Genomic DNA, 25,137 nt, shown 5'->3' with positions numbered 1-25,137 from the left:
AGAAATATGGCCCACTCAGTCTGCTCAAGGTTAAAGCAGTGAAGTGGTGGTGTGGTGATCAGGCCAGGAGGGCTATAATACAACACTAGATATTTTCAGGATTTTATCAAGTTAGCCAGTGTCAGCTAGCGTCACATTCCAGCTCAGGCTTTATCCATGAAGGGGGATATTGATCCTGTACCTGTCGCTCAATCAAGCCGGGCTCGTAACTGTGGGCATGTTGCTTGTCGAACACCAAACTCTTCATTGAGACAACGCTGAAACAGCAATTCATGGGGGAGTCAGTGGGGTACTGTGTGTATGTGTTAGTGATGAAAGAAATAACACATCGATATACACACCGTTCAAAAGTTTGGGGTCACTTAGAAATGTTGTTTTTTGAAAGAAAAGCACATTTTTTGTCCATTAAAATAACATCACATTGATCAGAAATACAGTGTAGACATTGTTAATGTTGTAAATGCCTATTGTAGCTGGAAACAGATTTTTAATGGAATATCTACATAGGCATCCAGAGGCCCATTATCATCAACCATCACTCCTGTGTTCCAATAGCACGTTGTGTTAGCTAATCCAAGTTTATCATTTTAAAAGGCTAATTGATCATTAGAAAACCCTTTTGCAATTATGTTAGCACAGCTGAAAACTGTTGTTCTGATTAAAGAATCAATAAAACCGTCTTTCTTTAGACTAGTTGAGTATCTGGAGCGTCAGTTTTTGTGGGTTTGATTATAGGAGCAAAATGTCCAGAAACAAAGAACTTTCTTCTGAAACTCGTCAGAAGAAAGTTGTTCTGAGAAATGAAGGATATTCCTTGCGAGAAATTGCCAAGAAACTGAATCTCGTACAATGCTGTGTACAACTCCCTTCACAGAACAGCTCAAACTGGCTTTAACCAGAATAGAAAAGGGAGTGGGAGGCCCCGGTGCACAACTGAGCAAGAGGACAAGTATATTAGTGTCTAGTTTGAGAAACAGACGCCTCACAAGTCCTCAACTGGCAGCTTCATTAAATAGTACCCGCAAAACACCAGTCTCAACGTCAACAGTGAAGAGGCAACAGAAATGCAAAGAAAAGCCATCTGACTGGCCAATAAAAATCTAATATTAAGATGGGCAAAACAGACACGGGACAGAGTAACTGCCTAGAAGGCCAGCATCCCTGAGTCACCTCTTCACTGTTGACGTGGAGACTGGTGTTTTGTGGATACTATTTTATGAAACTGCCAATGGGCCTCTGTTTTAATGGAATATCTGCATAGGTGTACAATCTGCCGTTTCCAGCTACAATAGTCATTTACAACATTAACATTGTCTACACTGTATTTCTGATCTATTTTAATGGACAACATTTTTTGCTTTTCTTTTTTAAAAAAACGGACATTTCTAAGCGACCCCAAACTTTTGAACGGTTGTATAAATGTATGTATCAATGCATGTGTATTAGTGCAGTCGGAAAGTATTCAGACCTTCCCTTTTTCCACATTTTGTTCAGCTTATTTCAACAAAAAAATCCTCCTCAATCTACACCCAATACCCTTTAAAATGACAACGCAAAAACAGGTTATACATTTTTGCAAATGTATTACAAAAAACTGATGTCAAAGCTTGCATTATTCAGACCCTTTGCTATGAGTCTCGAAATTGAGCTCAAGTGCATCCTGTTTCCATTGATCATCCCGGAGATGTTTCTACAACTTGAAACGGGGAAAGGTACCAAAACATTTCTGCAGATTGAAGGTCCAAGAACAGTGGCCTCCATCATTCGTAACCTCTCTGGTACAAGTCCCACCTCGACAACAGGGCACCAAATTCAAAACAGAAATCCCATAATAAAAATTCCTCAAAGAGACAAGAATTATCCACCATTTTAAAGATAAACTTCTTGTAAATCCAACCAGTGTCCGATTTCAAAAAGGCTTTACTGCGAAAGCACACCATGCGATTATGTTAGGTCAGCACCTAGTCACAGAAAACCATACAGCCATTTTTCCAGCCAAAGTGTCACAAAAGTCAGAAATAGCATTAAAATGAATCACTTAAGTGTATTCAGATGGCACTCATAGGACTTCATGTTACACAATACATGTATGTTTTGTTCGATAAAGTTCATATTTATATCCAAACATCTGTTTACATTGGCGCGTTATGGTCAGAAATGCATTGTCTCAAACAAACATCCGGTGAAAGTGCAGAGAGCCACATCAAATTACAGAAATACTAATCAACAATACAAGTGTTAAACATACAACTTCTCCTTAATGCAACCGCTCTGTCCGATTTAAAAAAAAGGCTTTACAGCGAAAGCTGTAGCCACAGAAACCCATACAGCCATTTTCCAGCCAAGGAGAGTGTCACAAAAGTCAGAAATAGCATTAAAATGAATCACTTACCTTTGATGATCTTCATCTGGTGGCACTCCCAGGTCTCCATGTTAGACAATAAATGTTTGTTTTGTTCGATACTGTCCCTCTTTATGACCAAAAAACCTCCTTTTTGTTTGCGCGTTTTGTCCAGTAATCCAAATGCTTACACTACTTTAGTGTTTTCTATCCAAATCTACTAATTATATGCATATCCTATCTTCTGGGCCTGAATAGCAGGCAGTTTAATTTGGGCACGCTTTTCATCCAAAATTGCAAATGCTGCCCCCTACCCTAGTGAAATTAAATGGAAGAAGTTTGGAACCACCAAGAAACTCTAGCTTGAGCCGGCCGCCCGGCCAAACTGAGCAATCTGGGGGGGCTTGTTTAGGGAGGTGACCAGGAACCTGATGGTCACTGACAGAGCTCCAGAGTTCCTCTGTGGAGATGGGAGAACCTTCCAGAAGGACAACCATCTCTGCAGCACTCCACCAAGCAGGCCTTTATGATAGAGGCCAGACGGAAGCCACTCCATAAAAAGGCACGACAGCTCGCTTGAAGTTCGCCAAAAAAGTCACCTAAAAAGAACTCGGACCATGAGAAACAAGATTCTCTGGTCTGATGAAACCAGGATTAAACTCTTTGGCCTGAATGCCAAGCTGCGCATCTGGAGGAAACCTGGCACCATCCCTAAGGTAAAGCAGGTTGGTGGCAGCATCTTGCTGTTGGGATGTTTTTCAGTGGCAGGTACTGGCAGACTAGTCAGGATCGAGGGAAAGCAGAAGTACAGAGAAATACTTGATGAAAACCTGCTCCAGAATGCTCAGGAACCTTGGAAGGTGAACCACAGCCAAGACAATGCAGGAGAGGTTTCGGGACAAGTCTCTGAATGTCCTTGAGTGTCCCAGCCAGAGCCCGGACTGGAACCCGATTGAACATCTCCGGAGAGACCTGAAAATAGCTGTGCAGCAACGCTCTCCATCCATCCTGACAGAGCTTGAGAGGATCTGCAGAGAAGAATGGGAGAAACTCCCAAAATGCAGATGTGCCAAGCTTGTAGCGTCATACCCAAGAAGACTCGAGACTGAAGCACCTTTTGGCAGTGATTTACAGAGTCCTGAATAAATACTTATGAATACTTAAGTAAATGTGTTTATTTTTAATACATTTGCTTTGTTAATAGGGGGTATTGTGTGTAGACGATTAATGCCCATGATCCTCTCAAGCTCAGTCATGGGCATTAATATAGAGTTGGTCCTCTCTTTGCTGCTATAACAGCCTCCACTCTTCAGGGAAGGCTTTTCAACATTGCTGCGTGGACTTGCTTCCATTCAACCACAAGAGCATTAGCGAGGTCGAGCACTGATGTTGGGCGATTAGGCCTGGCTCTCAGTTGGCGTTCCAATTTATCCCAAAGGTGTTTGATGGGGTTCAGGTAAGGGCTGTGTGCAGGCCAGGCAAGTTCTTTCACACCGATCTCGACAAACCATTTCTGTATGGACCTCGCTTTGTACACAGGGGTATTGTCATGCTGAAACAGGAAAGGGTCTTCCCTAAACTGATGCCACAAAGTTGGAAGCACAGATTTGTCTTGAATGTATATTGTAGTGTTAAGACTTCCCTTCACTGGAACTAAGGAGCCTAACCCAAACCACAAAATAAAAAAAACTTTACAGTTGGTACTATGCAGGTAGCAATCTTCTGGCATCCCCCAAACCCAGATTTGTCCGTCGGATTGCCAGATGGTGAAGTGTGATTCATCACTCCAGAGAAATCGTTTCCACTGCTCCAGTGTCCAATGGCGGCGAGCAGCAAAGGGGAGACCAACTCCATATTAATGCTCATGATTTTGGAATGAGATGTTTGACGAGCAGGTGTCCACATACTTTAGGTCATGTAGTGTACTTTTCTAAACCTTTAGGTGTATAGGTAATGAAGATGTCATCAAGTGATAATACCATCACCTGCCACAGGTGAAGCCACAGGAACAAGTGGTTGTCATGGACACCAGGTATAACAGCAACAAAGCCATTTTTGCCCAGTGACAACTGCCTGTGACTACTAACACTACGAAAGGGAAAAATAGAGAACTCAGCCATTTTCTTCAAATTCACACCATGGCACCCTATATAGTGCACTACTTTTGAAAAAGCAGAGGAATATAAATAAGGGAATAGGGTGCCATTTCAGATGAAGCCTTAGAAGTCAGTCCTACCCCAGCAAACAATCCATCCTCTGAATGTGATGCAAATCACTTTTATTGGACTGCACTTTATGATAACCAATTCCCCTGCGAGCCCAGAATATGCAGCAAGCCACACAATGTGTTTGCATCTGTGGTTAGAGACTTGTGAGGGAAGACTGAATGGTGTTTCTGTACTGGTCAGACTATATCGCCTTGCAGCATCTTCACTGTGTAAATGCTCTGGTTAGCACTGAACCACTATTCAAAGCAGTTCTTTGGGCGCAGTATTATGCTCCCTGCAACTTATCTTTAGTGATATTCTAAGTAACAAGAGGCACTATACACTGAACCATACAGTCCTAGAAAGAAAGAGTGAAATACTAAACGAGAATTCTGACCAACACAATTCCTCTAACGACTACTTCCAGTTCTGCTAACTACTACTTCTCAAATACAGTTGAGCACACCTGCAGGAAATGACAACATGAGTCATGTGCATGTTGTCATGCATATGTTGCCCTTCTAGTTACGTACATGAGTACTGTCCTAAATGTGTTATATTTACTCACATGCACGGATGCATAGAAACAGACACACCCCATCTAAACACGGAGGGCCTATAAGAGGAGTGAAACCTCACCTAGTACATTACAGACCCAAGAGAAAGGGGCTGAGGACAAACCGAATAGGCCAATCATTTTTTATTTTATTTTTTTAAACACACCATCCCAGCATTTCCCCTTCAATTCAATTACTATCAGTTGTAACTATTTCCAGCTCAGCGCTCTTAACAGCCATGAGCAGAAGAGAAGACAGTTAAACTGCTAATGAGCACTGTCACTGCTCCTTCACTGCAGTGGAAGGAAGTGCACAGCAGGAATGTTGTGTCTTTAGAGGAGTGACTGGAGGGCTAGCAGGCCTGGACAGGTAGGGGCTGTACCATGGCTCTGCTTGGCTCCAGAGAGGGGTGAAGATTCTGGAGCTTTTTCATGTTTGTAAAGAATGTTGAAGACACTAGTCAATGTGCAGCTGGGTGTGTTAAGCCCACCCAATGTGGTGTGTACGTGTTACTCATAAATAGGCAAATGATGGGTCTGAGAGAGAAATGTGCTTGTACTTCTGGTAACGATACACTGCATGGCTCTAATACACCCAACTTAGAGAATGCTTTACATCAAATCAGCGGAATAAATATGAGAAGACCTCTTCAAAGGAGTTAGTCTAAAATGGACACAAACATTGTCAGAACCATTGTGTGTGTGTGTGTGTGTGTGTGTGAGCGCGCTTTGATCCCAAGTAAACACGGGTCAGATCCTCCCAGGGCGTGGGTTGTTAATGGTCCAGACTCAAGAGTGTGTTTATTTAAAAAGGGCATTATGAGAAGGTGCTGAGGTAAAATCTGAGGCCCATCAGTTGATGATAACAGTGCAGTGATCACCATGTTATTGTTTAGCTGCTTCGGCCACCTGTGGAACCAAACATGTCTGTTCATGTGATTTCATCGGCGTGCTCTACTTCACTCAATTAATAATCACTGTTATTGTTTCACCTTTCTGTGAAAGTGCCCAAACCAGCCCCGTGCGTGCGTATGTTGAGTTTGTCTATCCTCACCAGACGCAAATCAGGACACACAAGTTGAAATATCAAAACAAACTCAACCAAATATATTAATTTGGAGAAAGGTCAAAACAAGAAAACATTCACGAACATTTAGCTAGCTAGCTTGCTGTTGCGAGCTAATTTGTCCTGGGATAAACATTGCTGTTATTTTACCTGAAATGCACAAGGTCCTCTACTAGAAACTAACTAACTTTCCCCTTTTTATCTGTGGATTAATTGGAGTAATCTCTCAGTGTTCAGTCTTCTTCGGACTTCATATGGTGGTTGGCAACCAACTTTAAAGGTGCATTACTGCCACCAACTGGACTGGAGTCTGGACCTCAGTTCAAATCTCCCACGCCCCGAAGCTAGCCTTGAGCCAGGCCGATCTCCCGGCCTGCTCAGTGGACCCTATGATCACTCGGCTACACAGCTGATGCCTCCCGGACTCTTCACTAACACGACTAGAAGAAACTACGTCACCGGATTCCTGCCGTAAGCTCTGGACCTTTCCACAGGACGCACCGAAGTGGCTAACGCCCTTGTCCCGAAGCTAGCACCAGTTAGCCGGGAGATGCGCCTGGCTCGAGGCTAGCAAACAAAATTACTCCAGCTACAATACCGCTTTTGCTAATTTGGCCTGGACCCTTTGTCGACACGGAGCCCCGCCGATCCATCACGACTGGTCTGCCGACGTAATTCCGTCTGATGTCCGGTTGAGGGCACGTCGGTAACACCCTTGTCCCAGAGCTAGCACCAGTTAGCCTCGAGCCAGGCGCATCTCCCAGCTAGGGTAGTAACAACTACATTACGGCTTCCCCGTTTCATCTATCATCTATTGCTGTTCACTGAACCCTATGATCACTTGGCTACATCGCTGATGCCTGCTGGACTGTTCATTAATCACGGTACTCCATTTTGTTCATCTGTCGATCCCCAGCCTCAAACTCAGGCCCTGTGTGTAGTTAACTGACCCTCTCTGCCCATTCATCGCCATTTTACCTGTTGTCTTAGCTGATTAGCTGTTGTCTTACCCGTTGTGGTCTTAGCTAGCTCTCTCAATCAACACCTGTGATTGCTTTATGCCTCGCTTGGTCTCTCTCTAATGTCAATATGCCATGTATACTGTTGTTTAGGGTAGTTATCATTGTTTTATTTTACTGCGACGCCCCTAGTACCACTCAATATGCCTTAAATAGCTCTTTTGTCCCACCCACACACACGGTGACCTCACCTAGCATAACTAGTGCCTCTAGATGCAACCTCTTATCGTCAGTCAATGCCTAGGTTTACCTCCACTGTACCTGCACCCTACCCGTCTGTATATTACGCACTGAATCTATCCTACCACGCCCAGAAATCGTCTCCTTTAATTCTTTGTTCCCAACGCACTAGACGACCAGTTCTGATAGCCTTTAGCTGTACCCTCATCCTACTCCTCTGTTCCTCGGGTGATGTAGAGGTTAACCCAGGCCCTGTGTGTCCCCAGGTACTCATTTGTTGACTTCTGTAACCGTAAAAGCCTTGGTTTCATGCATGTTAACATCAGAAGCCTCCTCCCTAAGTTTGTTTTACTCACTGCTTTAGCACACTCCACCAACCCTGATGTCCTTGCTGTGTTTGAAGCCAGGAAGGCCATCAACAATTCTGACATGTATCCCCAAATACAACATTTTCCGTCAAGATAGAACTGCCAAAGGGGGAGGAGTTGCAATCTACTGCAGAGATAGAACTTTGCAGGCTGTCATACATTCCAGGTCTGTGCCCAAACAGTTCGAGCTTCTAATTTAAAAAAAAATAAACCCTCCGCTCCCAGCTGTGCCCTGGACACCATATGTGAATTGATTGCCCCCCATCTATCGTCAGAGTTCGTTCTATTAGGTGACCTAAACTGGGATATGCTTAACACCCAGGCCGTCCTACAATTTAAGATAGATGCCCTCAATCTCACCAGGTGGGTTCCTAATCCCTAAATCCGTAAACATGGGCACCCTCATATTATCCTGACCAACTTGCCCTCCAAATACACCTCTGCTGTTTTCAATCAGGATCTCTGATCACTGCCTCATTGCCTGCATCCGTTACGGGTCCGCGGTCAAACAACCACCCCTCATCACTGTCAAACGCTCCCTAAAAAACACTTGAGCAAGCAGGCCTTTCTAATCGACCTGGCCTGAGTATCCTGGAAGGATATTGACCTCATCCCGTCAGTACAGGATATCTGGTTATTCTTTAAAAGTAATTTCCTCACCATCATAAATAAGCATGCCCCTTTCAAAAAATGTAACACTAAGAACAGATATAGCCCTTGGTTCACTCCAGACCTGACCGCCCTCGACCAGCACAAAAACATCCTCTGCAACTTTTCAGGGAAGTCAGGAACCAATACACACAGTCACTTAGGAAAGCAAAGGCTAGCTTTTTCAAACAAATTTGCATCCTGTAGCTCTAACTCCAAAAAGTTTTGGGACACTAAAGTCCATGGAGAATAAGAGCATCTCCTCCCAGCTGCCCACTGCACTGAGGCTAAGAAACACTGTCACCACTGATAAATCCTCGATAAATTGAGAATTTCAATAAGCAATCTCTACGGCTGGCCATGCTTTCCTCCTGGCTACCCCAATCCCGGCCAACAGTTCTGCACCCACCGCAGCTACTTGCCCAAGCCTCCCCAGTTTCTCCTTCACCCAAATCCAGATGTCTGATGTTCTAAAAGAGCTGCAAAACCTGGACCCATACAAATCAGCTGGGCTAGACAATCTGGACCCTCTCTAAAAGTATCTGCCGCCATTGTTGCAACCCCTATTACTAGTCTGTTAAACCTCTTTCGTATCGTCCGAGATTCCCAAAGATTGGAAAGCCCCCCCTCTTCAAAAGGGGTGACACTCTAGACCCAAACTGTTAGAGACCTATATCCATCCTGCCCTGCCTTTCTAAAAAGTATTCAAAAGCCAAGTTAAACAGATCACTGACCATTTCGAATTCCACCGTACCTTCTCAGGTGTGCAATCCGGTTTCCGAGCATCACTACTCTGGACGGTTCTGATTTCGGTATTTGTAGTTGTCCACATATTCTAGGTGTCTGGCTAGACTGTAAACTCTCCTTCCAGACTCATTAAGCATCTCCAGTCAAACATTTAATCTAAAATCGGCTTCCTATTAAGCAACAAAGCCTCCGTCACTCACGCTGCCAAACATACCCTCGTTAAACTGACTATCCTACCGATCCTCAACTTCGGCGATGTCATTTACAAAATAGCCTCAAACACTACTCAGACTGCATCCAGTTTGCTATCACAGTGCCATCCATTGTCACCAAAGCCCTATATATCCCCCACCACTGAGACCTGTATGCTCTCGTCGGCTGGCCCTCGCTACATATTCGTCACCAAACCCACTGGCTCCAGGTCATCTATAAGTCTTTGCAAGGTAAAGTTCCGCCTTATCTCAGCTCACTGGTCACCATAGCAACACTCTCCCGTAGCACACGCTCCAGCAGGTATATCTCACTGGTCATCCCCAAAGCCAATACCTGCTTTGGCCGCCTTTCCTTCCAGTTCTCTGCTGCCAATGACTGGAACAAATCGCTGAAGTTGTAGACATATCTCCCTCACTAACTTTAAGCATCAGCTATCTGAGCAGCTTACCGATCGCTGCAGCTGTACACAGCCCATCTGTAAATAGCCCATCCAACTACCTACATCATCCCCATATTGTTTTTATTTACTTTTTTTGCACACCAGTATTACTTGCACATCTGCACATCTATCACTCGTGTTAATTTGCTAAATTGTAATTACTTGCTACTATGGCCTATTTATTGCCTTACCTCCTTACTCTATATAGATATTTTGTTTGTGTTATTGACTGTACGTTTGTTTATCCCATGTGTAACTGTTGTTGTTTTTGTTGCACTGCTTTGCTTTATCTTGGCCAGGTCTCAGTTGTAAATGATTATTTAACCAGGTAGGCCAGTTGAAAACAAGTAAAGGTGAAATAATTAATATTTATTAATTATTTTAAACGTGGGTATATGCTCATAAAGACCAATGAGGAGATGGGAGACACAGGACTTGTAGCGCGTCAAGTGTCTAAAATAGAACCAAGTTCTATTTTAACACCTGATTACGCAGACACTCATTGACGTTTGTATGAAATGATTGCAAAAAATAAATGTACACTTTATTCAACGCTCACGCTCGCAATGCGGCTGGTGTGGTCAGCATGTAATTCAATTTCTCACATCTCCATGGTTTTGTCTCAAATGGACCCCTATTGCCTATAGAGAGCACTATGTAGGGAATAGCGTGCCATTTGGTAGGCATCCCATATTGACTACATTCCTGTTCAGGCTCTACGTCTTCATCACGGCAAACTCACTCAGTAATTCTGATGTCACAAAGGACAATCAACCGACTAGTTATTTTGCCATGGAATGTCAGAATTTTTAAAAACGGAACAATGGTAAGATTACAACTCCTGTCAAAGCAAGACCGATGCACGTCTTTTTGTAGCTTATTTTAGCACTTCATGGAACACACTGCCTTAAATTGACTTTATTTTAAGCTAGTGCTCCTAGCTGTGGCTTAACATTATCGCTACCGATGGCGATCCAATGGATATCAATGGCCATTGACTGTCCAATGCTACTGCTGTGACATGTTCACTAACCAAAACGGGACAGAGTGGAAGTGCCATTGGTGTGACCGCGTGATATCGGGTGGCTACAGAAGGACTTTTGCCGGCTATCCGATGAGCTGAACCAGAGCCTTATTGATGAGTTCACCAATGTAGCTATAGCCCAGGCTAAAAATAGCTCTGCACATCTCACCCAGGGTGGTGGAGAGTTGGGCGAAGTTGATCTGTCCCACTTCTCGGAGAAGGTGGCTTGTTCAACTCCACCACAAAGACTGGGCCGAGATGGTTACACGAAAGGGCACGAGCGAGCCGCGACTTGGAGGATCCATTACACCTGGCAAACAGATTTGCGCCGCTGGAAGTGGATTATCTGACCCCAGGAGCCCACTCTGGTCCTGGAGACCCCGATGCCAGGCAAGTGCTCGCCAACATCAGTCCCTCTACTCCCTCTATGTCCACTTTCAGCTGGCAACCAGAATGTGTCCTCTGTCCCAAACAGGGGAACACCTCACCGCTGGGTTTCCACAACATCGGAGCACCGAATCAACGGAGGCTCTCGTCACCCCCCTTTCTCCCACGGCGCTCCTCGCTGCACCGTGCAGCCCCTCAATGATTGTTGGGGGAAACCACTGTGGAACAGGATAAATTATAAAAACTGAAGCGCTGGAGTACCTTAAAATGAAATTCTAGGCTATAAAGCTAACTCGGCTCCATCCTTCATAAGAGCCGATCGCAATGAAAACCCTTTGATATTGCCAACCACTTAAATTGCTTTTTTGTTGACAAGATTAGCAAACTTCGTCTTCATATTCATGCATATCGGACAAAATAATGAAAGGCAAGCACTGTAGTTGAGTTCGGCAATTTGGGTGTGGAAGAGGTGAAAAAATCTGGATGGTCAATTCCTGAGGTCGGTACTGGAATACATTGCAACTCCTGTTTCCAACATCTTGAATTTAAGCCTAGAAGACGGTATATGCCCTCAGGCCTGGAGAAAGGCAATGGTCATTCCACTGCCCAAGAATAACAAAGCACCCTTTAAAAAGTTCAAACAGCTGACTATAAATCGGCCTGTTACCGATGCATAGAAACCTTCAATTAAAAGACAAAATACATGTTATTTTACATTACAAAAATTGGCAAAGGACTGTCATCAAGGTTATAGGGAAGGATACAACATTCTCGGTACTTACACAAATGACTGATGATTGGCTGAAAGAAATTGATAAGAGGCTTGTGGGAGCTGTTTTGCTAAGACTTCAGTGCAGCTTTTGATATCATTGATCATAACCTATTGCTGAAAAAAACAACTAGATGTTACGGATTTACATCCTCTGCCTTATCATAGATAGAGTGTTACATACAGTGCCTTTCGAAAGTATTCAGACCCCTTGACTTTAACCACATTTTGTTACGTCACATCCTTATTCTAAAATTTGTAAACAATTGCCCCCCCCCCCCCCTCAATCTACACACAATACTCCATAATGGCAAACTAAAAACCAGTTTAGACATTTTTGCTATTTTATAAAAAATCTACTGAAAAACGAATTTACATAAGTATTCAGACCCTTTACTCATTGCTGTTAAATGTGCTTTAACAAAGTACTTACAGCCTCGAGTCTTCTTGGGAATGACACCACAAGCTTGGCACACCTGTATTTGGGGCGTTTCTCCATTCTTCTCTGCAGATCCTCTCAAGCTCTGTCAGGTTGGATGGGGAGCGTTGTTGCACAGCTATTTTCAGGTCTCTTCAGAGATGCTCGATCAGGTTTCGTCAGACCAGAGAATCTTGTTTCTCATGGTCTGAGAGTCTTTAGGTGCCTTTTGTTAAACTCCAAGCGGGCTTTCGTCTGGCTACTCTACCATAAAGGCCTGATTGGTGGAGTGCTGCAGAGATAGTTGTCCTTCTGGAAGGTTCTCCTACCTCCACAGAGGAATTCTAGAGCTCTGTCAGAGTGACCATCAGGTTCCTGGTCACCTCCCTGACCAAGGCCCTACTGGCCCTTGTTGCACCTGGACTTGTGTGGTCATGTGCAGCAAAGGAGGATGTAGGCAAATTGCAGTTGCTCCAGAACAGAGTAGCACATACTGCACTTAGATGTACACGGAGCACGAATCTCAATGGCATGCATGTCAATCTCTCCTAGCTCAGAAGTTGAGAGATTACCTGCGTCACTATTGGTCTTTGTGTGAGGTGTCGAAGGTACTGGTCAAACAGCTGGCACACAGTTCGGACACTCATGAGTACCACACAAGACATGCAACCAGAGGTCTCTTCACAGTCCCCAGGTCCAAAACAGAGACTGGGAAACACACAGTATTAAAAATAGAGCCATGACTACATGGAACTCTGCCACTCAAGCTAGCAATAAAAAATGATTAAAAAATAAATAAAACAAACACACCTTACGGCAGGACGGGGACGAGACATTTTTATTAGGGCTGTCAAAGTTAAACATTTTTGACACCATTAACACATTGTTAGTTTGATCCCCTGAACCATCCATAGTTCAAATTCAAGCCCATGCAGCTGATGTGCTAGTTTGACAACCACTTTACTGGCTACCACTTGTATGACTGAATGATGGGGAATGGTAGTAAGGGGCTTTTAATATGCCAAATTCAATTTGAATCCCTCCCAGGTGGCTCTCTGGATAAAACGCTGTAATTTGCGTCACTGAAATGCATCGAGTCCTCGTTATCATTTACAAGCGAAACACACCGTTGATGCTGGCAATACAAGTAACAATGGAGGACATCTTCGGCAGGCTAAGCTAGAAGAGTGTGAGCGCGGGAGACCGATGGACAAGTCAACGAGCAGCAAGCTAACACAAGCAATAGCACTGGACTTCAGTGAGTAACCACAACTACCCTGGCGTTACTGCGCACCATAAAAATCAGTGAAAAACAGCATTCACACGTGCACAGAAGAGATGCACTATGCTGAAATGCGCGCCGAGCAGGTCATGGATGTAGCAAAGCAGTTGAACATTGAAAACAAAGTTACCACACTTTGCACAGACCGTGCACAGAACGTGACCGCAGCTGAGAGACATCTGCCTTTTGAACACCTGCCCTGCGCAGTATCCAAAAGGTCCATCAGTGTCCCTACAGAACAGCAGGTTCGACAATGCCCTTGCTAGCCAAACGCTGAAAAATTGTTGGCCATTTCAAAACACAGCCCACCAAAAAAAGGTGCAGAGCTAGGCCATTAGCAAGTTGCAAATGGCCAAAAGGAGTCACTCGCACAAGATGTCAAAACAAGATGGATTTCCACTCTGGAAACGGTAAGCTTGTCCACAGAAAACAACCACAGAGATGCTCTGGCCCAACAGAAAACATCATGCCAAACACAGCTCAACTGGAGAAACTGCAGAAGCTGTGGGCACTACTGGGCCCTGCAGGTAATCTGCTCTATCACACCATTAGTGTTATAATACGAGTGTGTGAGTGAGCGAGTAGTGTGTATGTGAGAGCGTGTGTAAATTGTCTGCGTGTGTCTGAGTATAACAAGTCTCTCATAATTGACTGAAGTGATTTTGAATGATCTTCCACTGCAGGTACTTGACTGAAATTGCTCAGTGGTGTTGCCTGCTTTGTGACATCTCCTTCAGGTGATGGAAAGCTCTGATGACCTGCCTATGTGGTAAGATTCAAGCTGAAGTTCAAAACAAATTTTATTGGACACATACACATGGTTAGCAGATGTTAATGCGAGTAGCGAAATGCTTGTGCTTCTAGTTCCGACAGTGCAGTAATATCTAACAATTCCCCAACACACAAATCTAAAAAAGGGGTGAATGAGAATATGTACATAAACTCAGCAACAACAAAATAAAGTCCTCTCACTGTCAACTCCGTTTATTTTCAGCAAACATGTGTAAATATTTATATGAACATAACAAGATTTAACAGATAATCTGAAAAAGTTCCACAGACATGTGACTAACATAAATGGAATAATGTGTCCCTGAACAAAGGGTGGGACAAAATCAAAAGTCAGTCAGTATCTGGTGTGGCCACCAGCTGCATTAAGTACTGCAGTGCATCTCCTCCTCGTGGTAACATCTCACAGCAAGAACTGGCAAATCTGGTGCAGTCCACACTCCTCCACCAAGGCACCTGCAAGTTCCCGGACATTTCTGGGGGGAAATGGTCCTAGCCCTCAGCCTTCGATCCAACAGGTCCCAGATGTGCTCAATGGGATTGAGATCCGGGCTCTTTGCTGGCCATGGAAGAACACTGCCTTCCCGCCTTGCAGGAAATCACACCCAGAACGGGCAGTATGGCTGGTGGCATTGTCATGCTGGAGGGTCATGTCAGAATGACCCTGCAGGAATGGTACCACATGAGGGAGGATGTCTTCCCTGTAATGCACAGCGTTGAGATTGTCATTGCAGGCAACAAGCTCAGTCCGATGATGCTGTGACACACCGCCCCAGACCATGACGAACCCTCCACCTCCAAATTGAGTAATGTAAGATATGTAAACATTATTAAATAGACATTGTTTAAAGTGACTAGTGATCCATTTATTAAAGTGGCCAGTGATTGGGTTTCAATGTAGGCAGCAGCCTCAGAGTTAGTGACTGCTGTTTAGGAGTCTGATGGCCTTGAGATTGAAAAACAGCTTGTGTCTCTCCGTCCCTGCTTTGATGCACCTGGACTGACCTCGCCTTCAGGATGGTAGCGGTGTGAACAGGCAGTGGTTTAGGGTTTGTTGTCCTTGATCTTTTGGGCCTTCCTGTGACATCGGGTGCTGTAGGTGTCATGGAGGGCAGGTAGTTTGGTGGTGTGTTGGACAGACCACACCACCCTCTGGAGAGCCTTGCAGTTGATGGCGGTGCAGTTGCCGTACCAGGCTGTGATACAGCCCGACAGGATGCTCTCGACTGAGCATCTGTAAAAGTTTGTCAGGGTTTTGGGTGACAAGAAATTTCGTCAGCCTCCTGAGGTTGAAGAGGCCCTGTTGCGCCTTCTTCACCACACTGTCTGTGTGGATGAACTATTTTTGTTTGTCTGGGATGTGTACACAGAGGAAACTATAAACCTTCCACCTTCTCCACTGCGGTCCCACCGATGTGGATAGGGGGGTGCTCCCTCTGCTGTTTCCTGAAGTCCACAATCATCTCCTTTGTTTTGTTGACGTTGAGTTAAGGTGGAGGTGATATGATCCTTGACTAGCCTCTCAAAGCACTTCATGATGACAGAAGTGAGTGCTACAGGGCGGTAGTCATTTAGTTCAGTTGTCTTTGCCTTCTTGGGTACAGGAACAATGGTAGCCATCTTGAACCATGTGGGGACAACAGACTTGGATAGGGAGCGATTGAATATGTCCGTAAACACACCAGCCAGCTGGTCTGCGCATGCTCTGAGGATGTGGTTTGAGATGCTTTCTGGGCCAGCAGCCTTGCGAGTGTTGACACATTTAAATGTTTTACTCACGTCAGCCACTGATGAGGTGGGGGGGGGGTGCGCAGTCCTTGTTAGCGAGCCGCGACAGTGGCACTGTATTATCCTCAAAGCGGGCAAAGGTGTTTAGTTTGTCTGGAAGAGTGATGTCGGTGTCTGACGTGGCTGTTTTTTTGTCCATTATTTCCTGTACATATTGCCACATACGCCTTATGTCTGAGCCGTTGAAATGCAACTCCATCTTGTCCCTGTACTGGCATTTTGCTTGTTTGATTGCCTTGGAGGGAATAACTACACTGTTTATATTCAGCCATATTTCCAGGCCTCTTTTCATGATTAAAATGCGGTGGTTCGCGCTTTCAGTTTTGCACGAATGCCGCCATCCATCCACGGTTTCTGGTTAGGGTAGGTTTTAGTCACAGTGGGTACAACATCTCCAAAGCACTTCTTTATAAACTCATTCACAGAGTCAGCGTATAGGTCGATGTTCTGAGGCTGGCCAGGAACATATTCCAGTCCTCGTGATCAAAACAATCTTGAAGCGTGGCTTACGATTGGTCAGACCAGCTGCCTATAAGACGGTAGGAGCAAGATGGCATCGTGGTCAGATTTGCCGAAGGGAAGGCGAGAGGGCTTTGTATGCATCGCGGAAGTTAGAGTAGCAGTGGTTGAGAGTATTACCCCTGCGCATGGTGCAATCAATATGCTGATAGAATGTAGGTAGGCTTGTTCTCAAATTTGCTTTGGTAAAATCCCCAGCTACAATAAATGCAGCCTCAGGATATATGGTTTCCAGTTTACATAGAGTCCAGTGAAGTTCCTTGAGGGCCGTACTGGTGTCTGCTTGAGGGGGATTGTACACAACTGACGAGAATTCTCTTGGTAGGTAAAATGGCCGACATTTGATTGTAAGGAATTCTAGGTTGGATGAGCAGAAGGACTTGAGTTCCTGTACGTTGTTATGATTACACCATGAGTTGTTAGTCAAAGCATACACCCCCGCCCTTCCTCTTCCCAGAGAGGTGTTTATCTCGGTCAGCGCGATGCATGGAGAAGCCCGGTGGCTGAACCAATTCCGACAACATATCCCGAGAGAGCCATGTTTCCATGAAACAGAGAATGTTACTATCTCTGATGTCTCTCTGGAAGGCAACCCTTGCTCGAATTTAATCTACCTTGTTGTCAAGAGACTGGACATTGGCTAGTAGTATACTTGGGAGCGGTGGGTGATGTGCACGTCTACGGAGCCTGACCAAGTAGCCGCTCCGTCTGCTGCGTCGTTGTTGTGGGTCGGCTACTGGGATTAAATCCATTGTCCTGGGTGGTGGTCTGAACAGAGGATCCGCTTTGGGAAAGTTGTATTCCTGGTCGTAATGTTGGCAAGTTGATGTTGCTCTTATATCCAATAGTTCTTCCCGGCTGTATGTAATAAGACTTAAGATTTTCTGGGGTAGCAATGTAAGAAATAATACATAAAAATAAAAACTGCATAGTTTCCTAAGAACTCAAAGTGAGGCAAACATCTCTCATCTTATAGACCTGGAGAAACCAAAGGAAAACACCAACCTCACATGGCTGAAGATCACCACAGCATTCGACCCAAGGTTTAATTAAAACTTCAGGATTAGTGGGTCCCCTGCGGGACGGTTGAGCTAATGTGATCAGCATGAGGTTGTAAGTAACAAGAACATATCTGATATTGGCAGAAAGCTTAAATTCTTGTTAATCTAACTGCACTGTCCAATTTACAGTAGCTATTAGTGAATACCATGCTATTGTTTGAGGGGAGTGCACAGTTTAGAACATGAAGTTGTTAATAAACAAATTAGGCACATTTGGGCAGTCTTGATACAACATAAATGCAATGGTTCATTGGATCAGTCTAACTTTGCACATACACTACTGCCGTCTAGTGGCCAAAATCTAAATTGTACCTGGGCTGGAATGATACATTATGGCCTCTTGCATTTCAAACATAGTAAAAAAAAAAAATCTTTGTATCATCTTTTACCAGATATGTGTTATATTCTCCTACATTCCTTTCACATTTCCACAAACTTCAAAGTGTTTCCTTTCAAATGGTAACAAGAATATGCATATCCGTGCATCAGGGCCTGAGCTACAGGTAGTTAGATTTGGGTATGTCATTTTAGGCAAAAAAGTAGCCAATCCTTAAGGACCTGAAGTGCTTTCCCAGACCTGAGAGGGGTGAGGTGTGGGCTTTGGTTAGCAACTTGCTGAAGTAAGAGGCCTGCACAGCAACCTGATAAAGCAACCTGTCAGAGCCACCAAAGAAGAAAGCCACCCTCTTGTTGAGTTCTTCTGAGTCTGATGAAGAGGAGGAGTCCATTGAGAAAATGTGTGGAGCGTTACAAAGCAGAGCCCAGCATCAACATGGAGGACTGTCCACTACACTGGTGGTCAAATCTACCAAATCTACAAATCTACCTGGCAACGCCTGCCTGAGAGGTTGTTTTCACTCTCTGGGCATATCATACAGAAGAAAAGAGCAGCTTCATTATCTTAAAATGACAACAGGCTTGTTTGTCTTAGCAACTGGCTCAGTGAAAAGAAATGAGAATGACTGAAGTCTATGGTCATAGGCTTATGTGTGGAATTCATGACAGTGTTGGACAGGTTTATGCCTTTTGTATCCATAGAGACAGTTATTTTTTTTCTTATAGCCAACCCACCAATTAGTAGAACAATCATTTGGAATGGCTGAAACTTTAACTGTGTGTGTGTGTGTGTGTGTGTGTGTGTGTGTGTGTGTGTGTGTGTGTGTGTGTGTGTGTGTGTGAATTTCAAGAAAATGTATGAGGGAGTAGCCCTACTGTGTGCATTAGTAACTTACAGGACTTTTGTATTGCTTGTTTGCTTGTTGTTTATGGTGAATATGCCATTAAAAACATGCTTATAACTCAATACATAAAGATTTGTCCATAAAAATAAGTTACTTAGCACCATATTCATCGCAATTATTTTAATTGTTTGACAGCCCTCATATTCTGTATAGTATCATGCATTTCATTGTATTCTGTGATGTATATTATGTATTACATTTGTTGTATTTTGTTCCCTGCAGCAGCTAATTGGGGATCCTAATGAAATAATAAAAAATATATAAAAAAAGTCTCTTTATATGCTCCGCAAGGTAGGGGAATACACAAACACACTCCACATTTACTACTGTCATTGTGGGGAGGGGAGTTTCACCTTATCCAACACCAATGTTTACTGTGTAGCACCCTACACTCACCACACCAGGCTGTATTCATCTGGTGTGTGTGCCAGTACAGATCAAATGGTTGATTGGTTAATGGAGCCTCCTGTCTGGGCGGTTTACTTGTAGATGCATCGAGCTAGAGAAAAAGATAGGTTCCTGCACTATGGCTGGTTCTGGATTGGACAAGGCTTACTTACATTTATTGAATTGGGGTAATAAAGAATTAGGCCACACCCTGCCACTCACATGCCCTCCAGGACTCGGAGTAGAGGAACACCACTCCAGACTATCATAACCAAGTCATAACTTTAAAAAAACATTCCTGCCTGGCTGCATTTCACTCTCACTGATAGACCAGCTCATTGAGATGGTATGCAAACGCTCACATAGCGACACACACCCTGGTCTGTGTTGTGAACAATGGCAGTAAGGCAGAAGAGCAATAATTGGCCAGGGTGGAGCTGAGGGAGAGTCTCTGTGTTGTTCCCTACCTGTCATCCCCTTCCTGTCATCCAGAACCACCAAATGGCTGTGTGTGTGTGTACACTGTGTGTTAACTGTGTCATGTGTTCACACAGTTCCTCACCATTGTTGCTGTGCCTGACACAGTCCTGGAGCACAGCGTGCCACTTCGTCTGCTCCTTCTCTGTCAGCACACAGAAGTAGTGGTGGCGGGCGTACGGGTGCCACATGATCAGGGGGAACTGGGTGGCACCCTTGACAAACGGACCGCTGCCCACCTTAGCCTTTACACCTGAAAACACACACACATTTATAGTGTTCATAGCTTCTTCATCAGGGTTGTATTCACTAGTCACTAAATGGAAGAAAACGGGCTGATTGCTAAACTTTTGCTACAGTGTGCCTTTAGGGAAACGTAACGCTTTAGCAAACCAGATTGAATAGAGCCCCTAATGAATACGGCCCAGCGAGCCACTGAGGACTTTAGTACTTGATCTCACATTGGATGAAGACCTGGTTCAACGACAATCCAACAGTGTTTCTCATGATCGGCCGTTTATTATACACAATCAGCGGCCGTTACCAAATCGTCTCTCTCACCTGGCAGGCTGGTGTTGACCAGATCCAGGTACTCTTCCATGGAGGTCAGAGCTTTGTATCCGGCACAGTTGATGGTTCCTTTAGGGTGCAAGCCCCTCTCGTGAGCCTATCAGAGAGCACGGAGTGAGAAGGGGGTAGTTTCAAGGAGAGGGTGAAAAAAAAAAAAATGAAAAAGTACAAGCCTTTCAGAACCATCAGCACACAGCTAAAGTTGTGACCCAAATGATTCAGACTAGCTGACATTGAAGTTTGGTTATGAAGGTAAACGTAAAACAAGGAAGAAAATATATATAGTTTCAGTTTTTCCGACTGCCCTCACCACTTTGTTCTCGTAGAAGCTAACGTCGTATGTGTCGGCCACGAAGACAAAGCGGTTTCTCCATTTCTTGTTCCCCTCCAGGTACTGGAACAGACCCCCAGAGAAGATAGAGTGGTCTTCTAGAGGATTCTACCACAACACAACAGACACAGTTAGCGATAGGGCTATAGGTCAAAAGCAGTGCACTATATAGGGAATAGGGTGCTATTTGAGACTCATCCATACAGCAATGTCAGGCCTAATTCTATTTTACACGCTGGAGGCGATTGAGACCGGAGGGCTAAAGTGAGAGCACATAAGTTTCGGATAGTATTTACACAACCACACTTCGTTTTTACATATCCTGTTGTAGATCAAATACTGGAACTCAAACAGCTTAATACCAGCAGAGGAAGGCCAGAAATAAGGGGATGGAGAGAAGCTGGAGAAGAGGTTGTGTGCTTGGAAGGTGCTGACTGGCAGTGCTCTGTAAAATGTGGTGCCTGTGTGTTCTTCAGAAATATTTTTTGGAGTGTAAATAAAATTGCGTGTTTCGGTGTGTGTGACTACCCGGGGCATCACTCAGATAGTGAGGAGAAGACGAGGGAAACAACATTCTTAGCACCGTCTCCGTTTGTTCATGTGTGAATTCTGCTCCACTTTCCCTCCAGTGACTCGATGGCGGAGACTAACACAGAACTCCCCAAGCACTGAAGTGGAGATGACTATAGTAAGTGTTTCCTATCTGTGTCCATCGCTTTGACTGTCGAGTTTAAACACACATGGCCTTGCACTCAGAGATAAAACCTTGAGACTCAGAGGAGGATAGTGAGGAAGAGATAAAAAAGGGGGGATAAAGAGGTAAGGAGGTTGAGAAGGAGAGAGTTGCAGATGGTGTGGGAATACAGTGAGAGAGAGGAACTGAATAAAATGAAGAGAGCTGGAGCGAGAAAAGAGAATGGGGGGGGGGGGGGTGACAAAAAAAAACCCGGCAAAACAGAGGGGTGAACGAGTGCAACAGACAGTTGTCCCCAGGCCGGCCTGGCCGCTTGCCTTGCGGTGCAGGAGCTGTGACTGGGGCCCTCCTCCCCCCTCGATCTCAAAGCGGACACTGTTAAAGAGGGCCACCGCATACTGCTCCTTGTACACATGGCCAAACTCCCCCATCACCTGCCTGGCACGAGCTGTGGGAAGAAAGACAGAATTTACAGTTGGAGGCTAACAGTCACAGGATAGACAACACAATTGAAGAGCAACACAGTCCGTAAACACAGCTGGCAACACCGATAGAATAAATTAATGAGAAGGAAATATCCTGCCTGTTTGGCCCTGTCCGGGGGTATCGTCGGACGGGGCCAGTGTCTCCTTGACCCCTCCTGTCTCAGCCTCCAGTATTTGTGCTGCAGTAGTTTGTGTCGGGGGGCTAGGGTCAGTCTGTTGTATCTGGAGTATTTCTCCTGTCTTATCCAGTGTCCTGTGTCAATTTAAGTATGCTCTCTCTAATTCTATCGCTCTCTCTCGGAGGACGTGAGCCCTAGGACCATGCCTCAGGACTACCTGGCCTGATGATTCCTTGCTGTCCCCAGTCCACCTGGCCGTGATGCTGCTACAGTTTCAACTGTTCTTCCTGCGGCTATGGAACCCTGACCTGTTCACCGGACGTGCTACCTGTCCCAGACCTGCTGTTTTCAACTCTAGAGACAGCAGGAGCAGTAGAGATACTCTGAATGATCGGCTATAAAAAGGCAACTGACCTGTTGCACCCTCGACAACCACTGATTATTATTATTTGACCATGCTGGTCATCTATGAACATTTGAACATCTTGGCCATGTTCTGTTATAATCTCCACCCGGCACAGCCAGAAGAGGACTGGCCACCCCTCAGCCTGGTTCCCATCTAGGTTTCTTCCTAGGTTCTGGCCTCTAGGGAGTTTCTCCTAGCCACCGTGCTTCTACACCTACATTGCTTGCTGTTTGGAGTTTTAGGCTGGGTTTCTGTACAGCACTTTGTGACATCAGCTGATGTAAGAAGGGTTTTATAAAGACATTTGATTTATAACCCATTATGTAAATCGGAAATGACAACAGGTTACCCAAACGTCACAGTTAAAACATTAACACAGTCAGTCACAGAAAAACAGCCAGAGACAGCGAGAGCACAGCTAGGCCAGTCCCAGAAACAGTCTCAGCTGGTAGCAGAGCCAGAAAAGCGTGACACGTCAGTAATGTGACTCGGTAGATCACAGAGGATTTGGCTAAGAGCTTGGTGTAGAAGAGAAGCCGTTAGTATGAGAGGCGGGCATTGAGGACAGGCGTGTGGAGGGCTATAAGGTGACTTAACTAGGCTTGGACTCAGACAGGAATAGCAGAGAGAGACTGGAAGAGAGGGCATTAACCCTCCAGTATCTTTACCACCTTTATCTGCCTTATATGAAAAGGTCCAAGCAGTAAAATTAAAATTGCTCACCATGTCTTTATAAGGAAAGTTAGCAGGTCAGGAGCTACATCAGATTTCACTGAGAAAACACTACATAATGGTGGTACAATAACTTCATTCTCAATTGGAACAGATATTGAAGATTACTTTTGCATACCTTTTGTTACAGTCAAGGCGCATAAGAGCCTAGAATAGGATTGTGCCAAATGTATTGTATTTGTAGCAGACGACAGACACCCTATCTGGAGTAAGGTTGGAAAACTCCAGTTATTTCCCCCCAAATTCTCATTAAACCTGGATATTTAAAAGCTACCAGAATTTTGCAACCCTAATACGGACAAGCAAGCATCATGATGTTGAATGGTAACATACCATGGTCTAACCAGAGTCATTCTTGAAAGGACTTCCTCAACAACAAAATTGCTCACAGTCCATTTAGGCTTGGCTTGTGGTGGTTCAGCGTTCTCAGCCCAACGTGACACCAGTCTATGAGATGTTTATGGCAATGGCACCACAGGAAAGAGAACGGAGCCTTTGAGTAGGAGGGCAGGAAGGAAAGACCTGACAATAAGATAAGAACCAGTGGAAGAGCCAAGGAGGGAACAGAGACAAGTAATCAGGGTTTATCCTGTAAACTCAAACACACATTTAGTCACTTTCTGAAACGCACTGTATAAAAACAGAATAGATACTGAAAGTTTAAACAGATGTTTCATGCTGGTCTAGGGTTGCAAAATTCAGCGAACTCAAAACTCCCAGAAATTCTGGTTGAACGATTCCCAGATTTCCGGCTTATACCATTCAGATTCCAGGAATCTTCCAACCTGGAAAGTTAATGAAATTTTGCAAACATAAAATCTAGACAGTTCCACCTACAGAATCAATTCTTGCTGGTCTAACAGAGGATTTACATTTTGCGTTTTAGTCATTTAGTAGACGCTCTTATCCAGAGCAACTTATAGGAGCAATTAGGGACCTATTTTTCACCTAGTCGGCTCGGGGAATTCAAACCAGCGACCTTTCGGTTACTGGCCCAACACACTTATCCACTAGGCTACCTGACGCCCCTATGATAGCCTCAGTGTCTTCATTCGAGAGCGTCTCCAATCAGGTACTTGGAAAGCTGCAATATTATATGGCTAGCAGAGACATGGCTGGATGACTATGTAAGTAGGACTCAGTGGTTTCCTCCATGCAACGGCACGATCGGACAAAGGAGGGCTCGGGCAAGTCCAAAGGGGGAGGGGTGTGTCTTCATAAACAACCAGCGCAATGCTTCCAGTGTGAAGGAAATCTCTAGCTTTTGCTCACCTGATATAGAACACCTCATGGTATGCTGCAGACACTTGTCTACAAAGAGAGTTCTCATCTGTAATCAGGGCTGTATACATCTCAAGCCAACACCACTTTAGCACTGAACAAACTGTATATAAAAACAAGAAATCACTCACCCAGCGGCAGCGTTTCTGGTGGGTGTTAACTAATGCGGTGAGACTTAAAACTGTTCTACCTCACTTTTACCAAACACGTGTCTTGCGCCACTAGGGGCGCTAAAACTAGACCACATATAAGGCCCTGCCTCATGCTCCCTGTGGGAAATCTGACCATGACCCATCTCCTGCTTACAAACAAAAGCTCAAAAGAGTAAGTACCAGTGCCCCGCGCAATACGGAAATGGTCCGAGGAAGCAGACAATGCTAAAAGACTTGCTAGCACAGACTGGGATATGTTCAGGGATTCATCCGATAACATTGAGGAGTTTACCACATCAGTCACGGGCTTCATCATATGTGCATATATGATGTCTCCAGAGTAACTATACAAACTAAAAACCAGAGCAACCACTTCCAAGAAACAGGACACGTACAAGAAAGCCTGCTACGAGACATTGCACATGCAAAAGGACAATATAG

General features: G+C 44.7%; 1 pseudogene; it reads right to left on the bottom strand.

Moving 5' to 3' along the window:
* LOC129863853 (protein Niban 2-like) overlaps positions 1-25,137 on the bottom strand; it is a 62,747-nt pseudogene that overhangs the window by 27,488 nt on the left and 10,122 nt on the right.

The sequence above is a fragment of the Salvelinus fontinalis genome, chromosome 10, assembly GCF_029448725.1.
Source record: "Salvelinus fontinalis isolate EN_2023a chromosome 10, ASM2944872v1, whole genome shotgun sequence".
NCBI classification, from domain to species: domain Eukaryota; kingdom Metazoa; phylum Chordata; class Actinopteri; order Salmoniformes; family Salmonidae; genus Salvelinus; species Salvelinus fontinalis.
The sequence above is the reverse complement of the archived record's forward strand: the minus strand, read 5'-3'. Positions and strand labels throughout refer to the sequence as shown.